The sequence below is a fragment of the Dioscorea cayenensis genome, chromosome 8, assembly GCF_009730915.1.
Source record: "Dioscorea cayenensis subsp. rotundata cultivar TDr96_F1 chromosome 8, TDr96_F1_v2_PseudoChromosome.rev07_lg8_w22 25.fasta, whole genome shotgun sequence".
Lineage (NCBI taxonomy): Eukaryota > Viridiplantae > Streptophyta > Magnoliopsida > Dioscoreales > Dioscoreaceae > Dioscorea > Dioscorea cayenensis.
Genome location: NC_052478.1, coordinates 19,952,644 through 19,967,066, shown reverse-complemented (window position 1 = coordinate 19,967,066; position 14,423 = coordinate 19,952,644). Strand labels below are relative to the sequence as shown.

Here is a 14,423-nt window from a genome sequence, read left to right as displayed (position 1 = left end):
GTACCACTCTAACTAGGCGAGACTGTGTTTCCTGCAGACTTACTTCTCTTACCCGTCTTCGGCGCTGACATCGTTCTTGGTGTCTATTAGCTATCGGGATTGGGCCAAATATTTTTTGATTATCATGAGCTGTGGATGGAAATCACTTGTGAGGGTGTCCAAACACGACTGCATGGTCTCAAACATCCTCACTTCCATGATCCTACTACATCTTCTCTACAACGGCACACACGAGCCCAAAATGTGAGCCAATATTTACATCTTTTAGTCTCTTTGGATGTGGTTGACCTAGACCAACACTTACATCCTTCAACAATTCTAACTCCAGACACCCCTCCTCTCTTTGTGGATCAAATTAACCTGCTCCTCTTAAGGTATGAAGACTTTTTTTTTTCTTTTCCTACAGGCTTACCACCAGTTCGAGCATTTGATCATCATATCTTTCTACTTCCAGAGGTTACGCCTGTAAATGTATGTCCGTATAGATACCCACACTCTCAAAAGGAAGAAATCGAATGCTTAGTTGGTGAGATGTTGAATGAGGGTATCATTCGCCCGAGTTCCAGTCCTTTCTCCTCACTGGTCATCCTAATTAAGAAGAAAGATTGTTCATGGTGATTTTGTGTAGATTACCGCGCCTTGAACGCGGTTACAGTGAATGACCGTTTCCCCATTCCGACTATCGAAGAACTCTTTGATGAACTCACCGACGCTCAGGTCTTCTCCAAGCTCGACCTCTGATTGGGTTATCATCAAGTATGAATACATCCCCCAGAAGTTGAGAAGAGCGAGTTTCGGAAGCACGAAGGGCATTACAAATTTCTTGTCATGCCTTTTGGCCTCTCGAACGGTCCTTCGACGTTTTAGGCCCTCATGCAATCTATTTTCCTATCAGCAATACGGAGGATTGCCCTAGTTTTCTTCGAGGATATTTTGGTCTATAGCACTACGTGGGCCGAACATCTCGAACACCTCCACAGCATCTTTTCTCTATTCCGAACAAAACAACTATTTGCTAGACGCAGTAAATGTGTTTTCGGCTGCTCTCGCATTGGGTATCTTGGCCATCAAATATCAGGCAAGGGAGTTGAAGTTGACCCGGAAAAGATCGTAGCCATACAACAATGGCCTTTACCAACTAACATCCCTACACTCAGGGGCTTCCTTGGCTTATCCGGTTACTACTGCCATTTTGTTCGCGATTATGCCTTCATATATTCGCCATTGTCAGATCTTCTTCAAAAAAACACATTCATTTGGACGCCAGTTGCCACAAAAGCCTTTAAGGACTTAAAGCATGCCTTGATTCATATACCCGTTCTCCAATTTCCTGATTTCAACTACCCATTTGAGATACACACTGATGCATCCACTATTGGGATCAGCATTGTCCTACTCCGAAATCAACACCCGGTCGCATACTTTAGCAAGCAGCTCTCCCCACACCTCGACTCTTCTTCTGCGTGCGCACGCGAAATGTATGCAATTATTGAATCCATCTAACGATGGCGTCAGTATCTTCTCGGCCAGCATTTGATTTGTCTATACCGATCACCAAAGCTTCTGCTCTCTCCTCCATCAAACAGTATAAACCCCTAATCAACATAAGTGGCTCGCCAAACTCCTCGAGTATGAGTTTGACATTATTTACAAACCAGGGGCCCAGAACAAAACCGCTGATGCCTTATCAAGACTGCATGAAGATTCTCTTCCAGCGCAAGGCTCATTGGCAATGTTCAGACCATAACCAGCAATATTAGAGGTTCACTGCCACTATTATTGGACATAGACAGCAACGACGAGCCTCTTTCAGACCGTTTAGAGCAACCCCTACACACACTAACTACCAGATCCATGACGGGATTTTATTCTTCAATGGTCGCATTTTTATTCCACAAGATTTTACACTTTGACTGTGTTACTTCTTAGTGAATTCCACAATACTCCAGTCGGTGATCACGCCGGCATCTGATGAACACAGCATTGCATAGCAGCAACTTTCTTCTGGCCACATCTCAAACAATTAGTTCGTGACTTCGTCCAATGATGCAAAGTTTGCCAAATGGTGAAATCCTTTAACCATTCTCCCCAAGGCCTCTTACAACCTCTTTCGATACCGGGAAAAATCTGGGATTCGGCATTGCTGGATTTCATCACTCATCTACCCACATCAGCTAGAAAGACTATTATTCTCGTGGTAGTTGATTGATTATCAAAACAAGCACACTTCATTGGCTTGACCTCCAACTTCACCGCATCTCAAGTGGCGGAAATATTTGTGAGTGAAATCATGCGCTTACATGGTGTCCCAGCAACGCTAGTTTTGGATTGCGATCCTGTTTTCATGAGCCAATTCTGGCTTGAACTCTTCGGTTTACAAGGCACAAAATTATCCATAAACAGTGCTTATCATCCTCAGAGTGATGGCCAAACTGAGATCTTAAACATGTACCTTGAGGATTATCTTCGCAGCTTCACAACAAAGCAACCTCGCCTTTGGTTTCGCTACCTTCTATGGGCGGAATGGCACTATAACACCGCCTGGCACTCCACCATCCAGATGACCCTGTATGAAGCTGTGCTTGGCCGCACTCCTCCCACACTTTTGGACTACATGACCGACAACACATCTGTGGCGGCAGTGGACTAACTTCTCTCTGATCGTTCAATAATCCTTTGCACACTCAAAGATAATCTTTAGAAGGCTCAGGTACGAATGAAAAACCACACTGATTCCAAGCACACTGATATCTCCTTCGTTGTAGGCAACTGGGTCTTCTTAAGGTTACAACCATTTCTTCAACTCTCTCTTCACCGGCAACCAACACACAAAATCTCTAAAAGGTTTTTCGGACCCTTCTAAATACTTGAAAGATCGACAATGTCATGTACCGTCTGGCCCTTCCTTCTACCACCCAACTCCGTGACGTTTTTCACATCTCCAAGCTTAAAAGCTGCATAGGTGACCCTCACATTCAACAACTCCTTTTACTTGACCGGTGCCAAGATCAGCGGCCGGTTTTCAAACCAACAGCTCTCCTTCACTCAAGAGAGATCTTACAGTATGGGAGGCTTGAATGTTAATACTTGGTGCAATGGGAAAATCAAGCCGCGACTGATGCCACCTGGGTCACTGAAAACACCCTGAAAACTAACTTTCCAGACTTCTGTCTTGAGGACAAGACAATTTTCACATAAGAGGCTAATGTAAGGGCTGACCAAGTTAAGGAGAAACACGTGAGACCAAAAGGGAGTTGTAGCACAAGTCGCACCAAGCGACAGTCCATGAGTGGTATGAGGTTTAGGGATTTTGTCATGTGATTAGTTGGTCCAATGATAAACTAAACCTTGTTTATTATGAGGAAAATCTTGGTAATGGGTAAGGTATCCAATAGTTATGTGTAATGGGGAGTTATGACCACTTGGAAGGGTCTGTTAAGAATCAATGGAAAAGAATTGTCCAATAGCATGGGATAATTGTGGTAATTAATGTAAGGCTTTATAGCCTGGAAAGTAATGGAAAAAAGGGCATTAAATTGTCCTTTGTTTTCTCTTCTCCTTCCTTTCTCTCTTTCCTTACTCTTCCTCTCTTTAACCAACCACCAGTGCCTCTACAGAGGGTTTGCTTTGTCTTGAAATATGAGCTTTGTTTGTTCTTTATAAAGAAATTTTAGATCTTTAACTGGCTTTATTCTGCATTATGGGTTGAGATCATGTTTTGTTGGATATTTATTCTTTCTTATTGAAAGGAAATGTGAGAGAAGTGTGTCATGTTCATTAGAGCAGAAGCCCAATAAATAGATACAGGTGTACATATGTTAATATGTATGAATAGGATATGTACAAAGTATATATATGTATACTCTAGTACTCTAACACGCTTTCTCAAACTCACGGTGGGTCATAAACTGAGAGTTTGCCAACTAGGAACTAAAATCGAGAGACAGTGTGTGCCTTAGTGAAAACATCAGTAAGCTACTGTGTAGAGGCAACATACGGAAGAAAAATAATGCCAACAAGGTAATGATGACGAATAAAGTGAAAAGTGACCTCAAGATGCTTCATGCGCTCATGAAACACAAATTGGCGATAATTTTGATGGCACTCTAGTTGCCACAATAAATAGGAGCACGAGTAGACATAGAGACACCAAAATCCATCAAAATCTGACATAACCAAAAAACCTCCTTGACAGTGGAGGACATAGCACCATACTCAACCTCAGCAGTGCAAAGAACAATAGTAGATTGTTTCTTGCTTTTCCAAGAGATGAGTGAATTGCCTGAGAAAATACAGAAACCAGTAATGGATCGCCGATTAGTAGCATCACTTGCCTAATCAGTATTAGAATAGGCGCGAAGCTCAAGAGATGATGTGGCAGAGAAAAATAGAGATCGAGTAATAATGCCATGTAAATAATAAAGAACCCGTAAGAGTGCAACATAGTGAGTGAAGCGAGAAGCACTAACAAACTAGCTAAGAACACGAACAACATAAGCAATATCGGGCCAAGTAATGGTCAAATAAACAAGAGCACTAATAAGTGCACGATAACGAGTGGGATCAGTCAATAGCTCACCATCAGAAGATGAAAGTCAGTGATGAAGCTCAATAGGAGTTGATACAGTACAAAGGTCTGTGAGACAGGCTTGATGAAGAATATTAGAAATATATTTCTGCTGAGACACTAAGTAGCCACAGTGAGAATAAGCAACTTCAATACCCAAGAAGTAGCGAAGAGGACCAAGATCTTTCATTTGAAACTCCGTGTATAGCCGTTGTTTCAGAGAAAAAATAGTATCAGGATCATCACCAGAAATAACCACATCGTCGACGTAAAGAAGAATAGTAAGACCATAAGGAGTCTGGCGAGTGAACAGGGCGTAATCATGAGAACTTTTAGTAAAACCAAGAGCAAAAATCATAGTGTGAAAGCAGTCAAACCAAGCGCGAGGAGCCTGTTTGAGCCCATAAATAGCCCAGCGAAGATGACAGACATGTCGAGGAGGATGAGAGAGACCAGGAGGCGGGATTATGTAAACATCCTCAGAAAGATCCCCATGTAAGAAAGCATTGGTCATATCTAACTAATAAAGTGGGCAGTAACGAGCTGCTGCAATAGAAAAGAGAAGACGAACAGTCGTCAACTTAACAACAGGAGCAAATGTCTCATCATAGTTAATTTCATACTCTTGAGTGAAATCACGAGCAACAAGATACGCCTTATGATGCTTAATACTTCCATTAGCTCAGGTCTTAACACGGTAGATCCACCGACAGCTGATAGGGGTAACATTCGAAGGAAGCGGAACAAGCTCATAAGTATGCATGCGCTGAAGAGCATCGAGTTTCTTAGTTATAGCCTATTGCCACTAGGGATGCCTCACAGCCTTACGATAAAACTGTGGCTCAGAAGGAGAGTAAATAGTAGCAAAAAAGGCTTGAAAATTGGGGGAGTGGGTATAGGAAATAAAAGTGTATACCGGGTAGGAGGACGGTGAGTGCGGTTTGAGTAATAACGGAAGGCAGCAGGAGCATCTTCAGGAGATGATGAGCTGGCATGGAGAGGAGGCGAATCACCAGAACCATCAATGCACCCAGAGAAGAGGGAGGGATGATCAGAAGAAGTATCCGAGGAGATGTCAGGAGGAGGCATAATATTGTCAGTGATGGTGGCACCCAGAAGAACTACTGAAGAGAGTGGAGATAACACACTAGAAGAGGACTGAAGAAAGGAAAGATTGGGAGAAGGGAAAGACAACTAAGCTGCGTCTTCAAGAAAGGTAATGTGACGGGAAATACGAACATGGTGAGATAAAGGATCATAGCAACGATATCCCTTATTTTTAGAACTATAGCCTAGAAAAATGCACATGGTGGAATGAGGAGAGAATTTGGTTCGCTCCATAGCGGTCAAAAGGATGAAACAAGTACAACCAAAAGTAAGAAGATGACCATAAGAGGGAGAATGAGAGTAAAGACGTTCATAAGGAGTGATGCCAAAAAGAGTGGAGGAGGGAGTTCTATTGATAAGATAGATAGAGGTAAGAATAGCCTCAACCCAGAAAGATTGAGGAACGTAAGAGGTAAATAGAAAAGCACGAGCAGTTTCCAAGAATTGACGATGCTTGTACTCAGCAACATCATTCTGGGCAAAGAATAATGTTTAAAAAGTTATAGAGTGATATTCACGGGCACCGTCAGAACGAAAGACCTTAATAGGTTTACCGTACTAAGTATATACCATTTGTGCAAATTGAGAATAAATGACAAAGACCTAAGATCGAGAGTGCATCAAGTAAAGCCAGGTATAATATGAGAAATCATTAATAAAGTAGATATAGTAGAAGAAACCGCCAAGAGATGAAAGTGGGATAGGGCCCAATACATCGGAGTGAACAAGATCAAAGGTAGATTTTGAAAGAGATTCAGGTGAAGAGAAGGGAAGAACGGTGGGTTTATCTAGCTTACAACCCATACATGGATGTAAAGAAATAGAAGAAACAGAACTATTGAGGGTGTCTTTAACATCTTAATGCCAATTTCATTGTGTGTGGAGTGAATGGACACTTTAGGGTGATCCATGGCGGGGAGGTTAGGGCTGGAAGTTAGCACACACTTACAGGTGCACTTTAGATGAAACAGAACTATTTCTTTTACCCAGTTATCTATAGAACAACTCACCATTTGGATTTCCTTCTACCTGTGCTTGTGGAGTTCTCTACTGTTGAGCTTGAGGTCGTACATTTAGTAGTTTATCTTCTTGCCCCTATTTTTCATGTCTGTTTGCTTGTGGACAAGCAAACGCTTAGGTGTGGGGATGTTTGATAAACGCATAATTGTACATATTTTATATGTATTTGTGTACATGTTCCATGTATTTTTGTGATGAATCGATGCTCGTTTTCGGTCTAAATTGTTTCCTTTCATGTTGTAGGTGCAATTTAAGCCTAGGGGAGCTCGACAACGGGATTTGAGAAGAAATTGGCATGAAAAACACCATTTTAGACCCCGACTACTATAGCGACATTATAGCATGAAGACTTGATGAAAATGCTTAGTCTGGAGTTTCATGCGGGCAACCATACGGGCGCATAGATGGCCGCATGCAGCCCTATAGCAGTTTAACTGTAGCAGATCACTGTGGCGACTTATACGAAATTCTGGGAGCTATAGGACCCGTATGCTGCCCGCATGCCAGCCCGCATGGCATCCCGAAAGTTTCCTTTTTAAGGGTTTTGATGGCATTTTGAGAGAAAGGCCCCGAACCTCTTGGACCCTCTGACCACCACTTTCAGATCTAAGCTAGGAGAGGACCTTGGAGGTCATTTCTCGGGAGATAACGACGAGGAGAGTGAGACACGACGAGATTTACTCCCTTGATTCACATCTTGAGAGGAAGATCGACGAAGGAAGCCACTCCTTGGGTGGCGTCTTTGGAAGCGTCATTCGGCTTCTACTCTTTCAAGGAGTGTTCTTTATGTATTCTTTGGTTGTTCTCATGTATTTTCTTGGGTATTTTGTAGCTATGAACAACTAAACACCCAAGGTCACCGGATATAGGTGAACCTTGGGGGTGAACTTGTGTAGAATGGTTGCTTGACTTGTTTATTGCATTTTGGGTTTGTTTGTGATCCTTGTTTGGTGTATTTGATTGTATTAGTATGCTTGAGATCTCGGTATATCAATTTCTAGACAATACTAGGTTGCATGACCATTGCCCTAGTGTTAGGCTCACCAAACATGGAAGGGATACGTGTACGAATACACTGTAACCATCGGGTATTTGTACCCCTACATTATTAGGATTGTCCTTAGTAGTGTTTCAATCCTAGCTTGAGAAACCCACCATTCTCATTGCAATCATGCGAGGATTTGAGCTGACGAGATCCCGCATTCAATACTCGTACCGGATTAGGGACCAATTTCCGTGACCATCGGGTTGGTCTAATTTAGGGTTTCTAGGTTCAAACTTCCCAAATGCATGTTAGTTAAGGCAACCGCACACCTTAGTAGCCCCCTCGGGAATCCTTATCCGTGACTAATTCTTTACCTTGTCTATCCCCTGAGTATTGCCTTCATTGTAGAGCTTTTTATTAGCATTTGATTTGTTGTTTTAGTATCTTGTTACATCACTCGAATTGTTAGGCCAAACAATCATACAAAGAGAAAGTAAGGGTAAATTCTCGGGCCCTTGGGAATACGACCCCCTCATGCTTGCACGAGGGGTATTACTTGGTGACCCCGTGCACTTGCGGGACAATCGCGATCAGAGTAGACGTAACAGAGGAAGTACTCGACTGCATAGCACGCTGCATGGCATGGATATGCTCGGTAAGCTGAGCAACCTAAGAAAGTAGATCAGCAGAAGAAGTAGGAGCTAAGGATGTAGCAAAAGCAGCATGGGGAGATGGAAAGATGGCATGAGAATGAGGCGGTAGGCGAGACTGCGACATCAAGATGGCATGAGAAAGAGCTGAAGCTTAGGACACTGACTCTTCACATATCCAAAATGCTTATAGTAACGACATATGATAGAAGATCCTGGAGAGGCTGGTAGCACAGAGGAGTTGGAAGATACCCGAGAAGAGAGTGGAGAGGTCACAGTGAGTACTGTATCAGTATGGATAAGTCGGGAGAGAGCATGCTTAGCCGGGTCTCCTTAACAATGACAGTGCAAACAACATCAAGAACTCAAAAGTGCGTTGTGTTTGGCTAGACTAAGTGCGAAGTTTGGCAACATTTGCATGTCAAATAGGTAGACACCTCCAAAGAATCTATTTGCCTCCATAGAGAATGAAACTCGATAACATACTCCCTAATCGAGCCTTCACATTGTTGTACGTGAGTAATATACGGTAAAATGGCATACTGACGAGCAGAATTGGAATGCTCAAACATATGACTCTACATCGCACTAGCAGTAGGCAGATGTCCAATCTCCATATGATCATCGACCTAACAAGACTGACAAATACGTGTCATGGTACGATGATCAGCGAGAGTCTAGGATGGGTCGGGCTCAGAAGATTGTGAAGAAGTACCAGCAATATGACAAAGCAGGTCCAAGCCAAGTAAGATGATACGAACGGTATTGAACCATTCCTTGTAATTGGAGCCATTGAGTTTGACGTCCACTAGAGCAAGAAAATTTGAAGAGGCCATGAAGATTTTTTTTTTTTTTTTAAATCTCAGTCATTGTGGAAAAGGATAGAATAATGCACGTGTCGAGACTTGAAGTGCGCGTGATCCAAAGCTTGGTCGGGGATTTTGACAACAAATGGGAGGAGAAAAGCTGGAATAATTCAAGTCTCAGGACTTGAATTTCACGTAAACCAAGGCTTGATCGAGTAGCAACTGAGGGTCGTGTGTCGGCCAAACTGGAGGCAAGTGGCAGGAAATGACACATTGGAGGAGGCTAGCGCTTGGATCGATCGTGTTGCCATGAAGATGACTGATGATAGCGTGGCCGTGTGAGGGAAACCTCAGCGGAGAGGAAGGGCAATGAGAAGACAAAGGATGAAGATTTTTTTTATTATTATTATATAATGGGTAGCGTTCAATGGAAAGGGAGTTGAGAGGAAGATAACAAGTTGTTCAATGGACAGTGTGCGGTGATGGTGCGTTGCGAGGAGATCTGCATGTCTGGCGGGCTTGTTCAGCAGAAGATGAAGACATGGCGGCGGCGACGGAAGGACAACAGAGGTTTTTCTCATCAATGGCAGAAGAAGAGACGGCCGTGGCGGTGGCAAAGTGTAGCTAGAGCAAATCTACGACAACCTAGACTGAAGTTTGGTGAGAAGAACATATCTGCGAAGAGCCGTCGAAGATCGGAGTCCGCCGATGCAGAATCCAACGAGATCGTTGCCTGCCGTTTGATACCATAAAAGGAAATGTGAGAGAAGTGTGTCATGTTCATAGGGCAGAAGCCCAATTAATAGATACAGGTGGACATATGTTAGTATGTATGAACAGGATATGTACAAAGTATATATCCGTATACTCTATATGTATACTCTAGTACTCTTAACACTTATCAATCCCCATTTGATATATTTGTTTCTTCTTTTTTTTGGAAACCCTAGATTTTTATATATATTTTTTTATCATTATTATGCCTTATGGAATTGAGAATGTGCTGATGAATGATTATACTTATGATAAAAAAAAACTAGATCTTATTTTTTTTTTCTATTTATTTTTGCTGCATTGCATAGCTCTTTATCAATTCATCTTCTTTTGGAAATTATGATCTTTACTTTTGCTTATGGTATTTTGGAATTAAGATGATGTTGATTAGTATTTCTTGGAAAGAAGGTTTTTATGTTTGATTGGCTGGAGGAAATAAAATGGTTATGCCATACAAATGGATCACCATCTATTATGTTTTGTTTATTATCGAAATTTAAATCTTTTTGTTTGCTGAATTGTGTGGGATTAAGATGGTGTTGATTAGTATTTCTTGGAAAGAAGGTTTTCATTTTGTATTGGATGGAGGAAATAAAATGGTTATCGCATAAAATGGATCATTCATTGTCTATTGTATCTTGTTCCTTATCGAAATTTAAATCTTCGTCTTTGCTTGCTGAATTATGGAATGAAAAACTAGTTTTCATGTTTGATTGGATTAAGAAACTAAAATGTAGACAAAAAGGGATAAAAGTTCAAAGATGAATATAACTGATCAAAACTAACGATTTGCACGAGCAATGAAGATGGAAAATTTGGACCTTGTTGTGTTTGATTAGATCTGAATTTTGATTAGAAAAGGTCACTCTTCATCAATTCATTTATTAGACCATATTTTTTTGGAATTCAGATGGTGATTTTGCAGATTGTATGAAGAAACTAAAATGGAAGAGAAATAGCATAAATTCAAAGAGAATCAAATAAGAAATTATACAAATACTAATTTCTGTTCTCATATCTTATATTTTGCTGCAGATGTTAATCGGAGGAGATGAATGTCGAATTAGCTTGCCATGTTCTGCTTAAAGTGTTTTCTTTTTGTTTGTGAAGATGTTCATCGAATAAAATTATCTGTAACGAGAATCAAATAAGAAATGTTGGCTTAAAGAATAGCATGCCATCTTTGCAATCTCTTGTGCAATGATGAATCAAATCTTTTTCAATTTGAAGTTCTGGAGAGTAATTAATTTCTGAGAACAAGTGCAGCAATTTTCTTTCTTTTTATCGAATGCCGGTCACTGTTCAAATATCATCATACATTAAATTACACAGCAGGAAGAAATTGTAGAAGTTCAAAACTTTAAACAATCCTCGCAATTGGAACTGTAATCTCGATCGATGTGCATCATGTGAGGTGTCTAGCCTTGTTTGAAGCTCTAGGATGGGTGTATAACTCAAAATTGAGTTTGTGCAGGAATTACTGTAGCAACGGGATTGCAGTGAATCGGCTGTAAACCTCACTGGAAATTAATTTATCTGGCTGGTACTGTAGCAGAGAAAACTGTAGCAATGTTACTATAGCAGCCGTGAGAGAATTTCACGTTATGGGAATTTCATGCGGGCACCATGCGGCCCGAATCAAGACCGTATGGGTTACTGTAGCATCCCGAATGAGTTACTTAACTCTTCATTCTCTCTTCAATAAATAGTGTATTCTTTGAGGTTTCTTGAGAAAAAAAGAAAGGGAGAGAGGGCTGCGGGCTAGGGCTTCAAGATTCATTAAAGGGGAAGCCTTGAAGACATCCTAGAGCTTTGGATCCGAGCTTGTGAGCTCGAAGAAGAAGAAGTAAAGGTATATTTGTGCTTTTCTTCTTCATTCTTGTAAACCTAAGTTAGGGATTGCAAGAAGGTGGGAAGGTTGCTAAGACAAGTTGTTTATCATCTTGTCGTGTGTTCTTTGTTGCTCAAGGAAGGCTTATTGTCTGTTTGTATGCATTGATTAGCCGGATTAAGCTCGGTTGTAGCTTAAGGGAGAAGAAAAACACTGTAGGACTTCCCATACCAATTGAACACTCTAAGTCCTTGTGGTTTCTCTTTGTAGTGAGGAGTTTTCCCACAAGGATTCTTCCTGAAAAATGATGTACATTGGTTTTTGAATGAGAATTGTGTATTTGCTTGTCGTTTGATCCAAATGGGGTGAATAGTGTTGACTGCCAGGTTTTGTCCGCTGTGTGTTGTATACCCCGGGCTCCCCAACACATCACCCCTTCCAAACGGTTGCGTATACTGAATTACCAGTAAACAAGATCACCGAGAAAAAGAAGGTAATAGAGATAGCAACCAATAATCAATGAGGAATTTGGCCGCATGTGCGCTCAAGCAAATACCGATGCACCGAATGGCCTCCTGCTGTGTCGAAACTGCAAAAAAATGATATGCAAAAATTCAGTACAACAATGGCATTATCAATGCTTATATGAAGAAATTGTTTGTCTTAAATATATTGAGTGATGGTGATTGTTCAGAATGAATTATAAGAGTTCTTTCATTTGGACATGAAAAAGCCGGAAATGAGATCAAAGTCAATGATGTGATAATCAAATGCTTTGAGTTAACAAATGAAGGATAGAATTCATATTGAAATTGTCAGATTGAACGTGGAAATGTTTATCAACACAAAATATAGGCAAGCATTCTGCTGTTACTCTTATCAAATGAGTTAAATTTTTCTCACCTCGGAAAGCAACCGCATTTGATGATAGAATGAACATTTCGATGATGTAAAGAACAGCAGATGGAAACTCCCAGACCTGCAGAACAAAGTGATTTAGTTCAGAAAAACAAACAGAGTTGTGCTAGAAACGAAGTATTCCTTTCATATGAAAAAAAAAATTGAAAAAGTGCGTCCCATAATTGCCACAAGATACACCTTAAAGAAGCTTGAGACAAATACAGCAAGCAAGATCTTCAAGTACCTGTAGTAATGGAGAAAATAAAATGAAAAAGATCAAATAAACAATACTGTTTGACGAAACCAATATATATATATATATTTTTTTTTTAAGGAGACCAAACATGAAACTATGAAACCAAAATATTTTTAATCCATAAACAATCAAGATTTGCAAAGAAAATAAACTGTTCAATAGAAGCTAATCTAATGTAAAACAACATTTCTTGATTTTTTTTTACTGTTGAATGACACCACAAAATCAAATCCATTACACACAAAAAAGACACAATTTACGTAGGTCAGCCGATTTGAACTATGCATCCATGCGGACAGGAAAAAAGAAATTCAGTATAAAGTTTTGCAAAGAATCCAAGAAGCTCACGAAACCTTAGCTTCCAAAAACTCGTTGAACCACAAACGCTCAAAACATCAATTCTAATAAAGAAAAGCCAATGTACTATACACATTATTAAATCCAAATCCTAGAATAACAAAGAAATCAATCATGCTGACTCAGTTGAACCATACACAGTCACAGGTTTAAAAGCAAGATACACAAACATTAACTAAATATAATGCAATATAAATTTAGAGGAAGGTTTTATCCACTAAAGAGTCTCTCAAAACAATAAAAAGAAAAAAATTATAATACAAGTACAGCGATTACCTAGTTACAGGAAGGGAACAATTGACGAAAAACCTTGCCCAAGAAGCAGAACAAAAATAAACACAATATTTCCCAACAAAGCGTCCAGAAATACCTGTAACAAAGACAGGTTGAGCAAAATATGAGAAATTAGTTAAATAAGATCAATCCAAAGCTCCCACTAATTATCACCACCTCTCTGCACTTTGGCATTGACAGGAAAGAGTTCCCATAATCATCATTATGTCTCTTCAGAAGGAATACTCTGACTGCAAAATGTCAAGGTCTTGGAGATGGAAAATGAAATGGATCTCATTAGCCAAAAACACAGGTGATGATAGTAAGGATACTCGCATCTAAAAGTAGAGATAGTAAACCCGATTTCCAAACTATTCCCTGCAAAATTCAGGAAGGCAGTTAATGAAACTATTTATCAATCAGTAATAGCAAAGAACAACATTTTTTTAAAAAAATGCATGTAGGGCACAAGGTCATGAGGGCTATGACTTCCGTTCCAAAAAAGCGGAATGGTCCGGTGCATTATAGATACTTCTTTCAAAGTCACTGACTTGCAGTGTGAGAAACATGGAATGTACCAATTTCCGAAGACAAGAGGGAAACTGACCCAGATCTTATGATAAAGTCCCTAATTAGAACTCAGCAGAAAGGAAGTGATCAAGCAATAACAAACAGTTTTGACGGGGAAGATGCATGAGAAAAGAAAGAGATCGAAATGCATACGACTTGTAAGGATGTAAGGGCATCTTGTTACTTTTATAAGAAGGGAACCAAGGAGGCCAATAAAAATCAGTATATTCAATAAAGCAATAAGAGGCCACATATTGCTGCATAAACTTACAGACGCTTGTGGTTGCAGATGAGAAGTAAAATGCTGCAAATAAAAAAAGCACCGTG

The 14,423-nt window shown here is 40.3% G+C and overlaps 1 long non-coding RNA gene across 2 annotated transcripts; it reads right to left on the bottom strand.

The window, feature by feature from the left end:
• Nucleotides 1-12,202: 12,202 nt before the first annotated feature.
• LOC120267713 lies at nt 12,203-13,906 on the bottom strand. Of its 2 annotated transcripts, XR_005538542.1 has the most exons (5): nt 13,859-13,906; nt 13,530-13,777; nt 12,839-12,884; nt 12,644-12,719; nt 12,203-12,329 (listed from the first exon to the last, which is right to left on the bottom strand). It is a non-coding gene; the product is annotated as an uncharacterized LOC120267713 (long non-coding RNA). The 2 variants fall into 2 exon arrangements; XR_005538541.1 differs by having other exon boundaries at nt 13,530-13,899.
• Nucleotides 13,907-14,423: the final 517 nt, after the last annotated feature.